General features: G+C 36.2%; 1 non-coding gene across 1 annotated transcript; it reads right to left on the bottom strand.

The window, feature by feature from the left end:
* Window positions 1-74, bottom strand: TRNAN-GUU. The gene has a single exon. It is a non-coding gene; the product is annotated as a tRNA-Asn (tRNA).
* Between the last annotated feature and the right edge of the window lie 3,584 nt (window positions 75-3,658).

Below are 3,658 nucleotides of genomic sequence, written 5' to 3' on the forward strand. Positions count from 1 at the left end.
CGCTAGAAGGAGGGTTCGAACCTCCGACCTTGTGGTTAACAGCCACACGCTCTAACCAACTGAGCTATTCCAGCTGCTGTGACTATTTTGTTCCATCTACATTAATTGATATAATGATAAGGTAATATGTAAGTTTGCACTTTGAAGAGACGTTAGGCCCAACATGTTTCTATCCCTGTTCAGAAGCGAATAGCCCATTAAAACCAGTTATGCTATTCCAGAATCCAACATGTGAGACTTCTTTTAAGGATTGCAATTTGACATGGTGACCTCTAAAAGCCTTTTTTTAAGGATTGGGCCTTGGGAGAAACCACATCAAAATTCATGGTTTTCTTGATAAGTCACTTATTCTCCAGGTCAATATATATCATTCATCTCCAAACTATATGTGCCTACTTCTCTACTAGCATATTGAAGCGGCATTGCCTGCTTAATACTCAAACGGCACATGGCCATCTCAAGCTCGGCATCAAGTGGTGACAGTGCTTTATTATATGTTAGCAAGTATAAAGGCAATAAGAGCATTTATCAATTTTTCACATGAAAAGCGAGAAGTATTTCTGGATATTGATTTTTGGTGTTATGAAATGTAATTGAACCAGGGCCGGTCCTGAGATTGTAGAGGCTTGAGGCGAAGATATACATTTTTTTTCCTTATCAAATTATTTTTTATTTAATTTAATAATTATAAAATGATAATAGCGAAAAGAAACATATAGTATTTATGTTATTTAACTACTTCAAAGACATACGACTCGAGAACATGTCAAATTAATTCAAAAATATACAAAAAAACTTAAGAAAACAGATGCAAAAAAGTCATTAGTGGGATTCGAACTCATGTTGAAAAAGACCCTTCAAAGGCAACCTTACCATTGCTCTAACTTATAACATTAGTGATTTAGGCACAGAGTTTATATATATTATATAATATTTACTGAAAGTCAGAGCTCCAAGGCCCCCAGAAGCCGGTGGCCTGAGACGGTTGCCTCAGTGGGCAGCCCTCAAGGCCGGCTCTGAATTGAACCGGGGGGGGGGGGGGGGGGGGGGGGGGTGGTGATGGTTTGGACATGACACGTCCAAACTCCAAAGCATGACAATCTTCCAAAGTTTTCTAAAGGTTGGGTTTGATTAAAGCCTCACTATTTGGGATGACGAACCCTAAAACCCTAATGGGTACTTGGATCACAAAGTGCAAACCTAAAATTAAATGTAAGGAGAATTCCACAAATAGTCACTCAACTATGACTCATTCGACACTTTCGTCGCTCAAATTTCAAATATATCACTTTGGTCACTCAACTATTACACTGTCAATCACTTTAGTCACCAAGAGGGGCATTTTATCTCACTTGTGATCATTTCTCCCAATTATTCTAATACATATTTCTCAATTTTTCACAATTAATTGAACGAAAATAGCATTCATATTGTGGCAAATAATTTTTTTTTAACGAAAATGCTTGAGATACCAAAAGATTATACCAAATACTAATACCAAATGATGCGGCACCTTCTATGTCATCAATTTTGCTACTAAGATAGTGATGATATGGAAGTAATACAATTATTTTATACTTCTCCTTGAAAATAAACAGATAAAAAGATAAAAATAAACCTAGACCATTATCTCTTCCTTGTGCATTTGAGTATCGCACCTATTTCATGACCGTTCATGACCGGAGCCATGAAAGAGTGCTAGAACTTTAGGCTTCAATCTCAGATGAATTGATGCCTTAATTAAAAGCCACCCAAACTTGCCAAAAGTTCATCTCTCTCTCTCTCTCTCTCTCTCTCTCTCTCTCTCTCTCTCTCTCCATGATTTCTCCTTCTGACATTTGAACTTTATAGGCTTGAATTTGACTAGTAGCTATTTTTTGCTCTTGCTAACAGTTTGAGATTGGGTTACATTTATAGTGCAGTTCATTGCGACTTTGTCATGTTTGCGTAATTGAACAAACTGTTTGGCCAAACCAACCAGATCTAGAGAGTCTCATGGTAGATGATCTCCTCTTGATGATGGTCATGAGACTTTGCAATAATTTTGAATTTTCTTGATTTTTAATTTTTGATAAAAAAAAGTTAATAGATAAAATTTATGTTAGCAATTTCTTCAATGAGTTGGCATTTGCCACATTATTCGGTATATGAATTTAGTATAAATATTTGGTGTTTCTAGCACTACTCTTTTTTTAATAAAAAAAATTAAAGAAATAAATAACAGAGTTAAAATTGAGTGATTAAAATGATATATATATTTATAATGTGAGTGACCAAAATAACGAATAGGTAAGGGCTTGTCCGGTAACGTTTTTAAAAATGATTTTTCAAAAATCGATTTTGAAAATAAAAACGAGAAAACAAGATTGGATTTTTGAGATCCGAAAATGTGTCCGGTAGCTTATTCCGAAAATAATTTTCAAAAACGAGAGAAGATGGCGACTAGAGATGAGAGAGAGTCCTGAGAAGAAGATAACGACGTGAGAATATGGAAGAGAGCACGTTCTTTTTTTTCTTTGTTTTGGAAAATATATCTCCGTGTTTTCTAAAATATGAGAATGAAAAGGTGAAAACGTCTATTTGTCGTTTTCCTGTTTTATGAGTAAAATAAAAAAATATTTTCAAAAATTATTTTCTGCATTTTTGAAAACAGACCAACGAACGCATTTTCAAGCCATTTTCATTTTATAAAATGAAAAAGATGACTTGAAAACATTACCGAACGCCACCTAAAAGTTTCTGATATTTTTCCTAAAATGTACGACGTTTAGTGAATCACGCATATCAGACACTGGACAAGTTTAGTCTTGGACCATTGGACCATAGTCAAAATAAATGGTGTTTTGGCTGTTGGCTTCAGAGCTCTTCACGGGGGACATCCTTCATCGGATTGTACCCGCCTGTAAAGCCATCTCAGTACTTCACACTGTAGATTTCCCCACCTCTTTCTCTCTCTCCCCTGTGTGTCCAAATAGCCCTCCGCACTAGATCTGGCCGTACACTGTCCGCCAATCGAACTCCAATGACATCGCAACGCGTGTGCAGCAATGTCTTGTTCAGCTTGTACTACAGGGGCCCACCGATGCCCTCTGTCATGCACTTTCTTCTTCACTTATTAGTTATTACGTAACCCTACCGCTAATTTTTTTTTTCCTTTTTTTTTTTTTCAGTTTTGTTTTTCCGATATTATCGTAGCCTCTGCACACTCTGAACCAGCTATTATATCCTGCTGTCCCTCCCTTCCGGTACAAAATTACAATCGCAAATTTAATTTTTTTTTTTGGCAGATGAAAAATGAAAATGACCCATTTGTGCTGAAATCTCAAGTGGAGATGTGTGGTTCTAAAATCCCATGAGCTGGATATGTTGGGAAGCAAAGAATGAAGCTTTATATCTTTATGATTATGACACAAAGGCAACGAAAAATAGCAACAAGAATCAAACAAATTATAACCCAATTTCCTTCTCTCGCTCTATTCCCAGAAAATCTGCGCAAATTTCCTGCATTTTGGGTTTTATGCAAGAAAACAATATAGTAAAGGCTACAGCTACTCAAATATCTTTACCATTACTACTACTGCACAAAAAGTAGAGAGCAGAGAAAGATCAACCACAAACTTTGAACAACTTTACAGGAGGAATGCCGCAAGATCCAAGA

The sequence above is a fragment of the Rosa chinensis genome, chromosome 5 (genome assembly GCF_002994745.2).
Source record: "Rosa chinensis cultivar Old Blush chromosome 5, RchiOBHm-V2, whole genome shotgun sequence".
NCBI lineage: Eukaryota > Viridiplantae > Streptophyta > Magnoliopsida > Rosales > Rosaceae > Rosa > Rosa chinensis.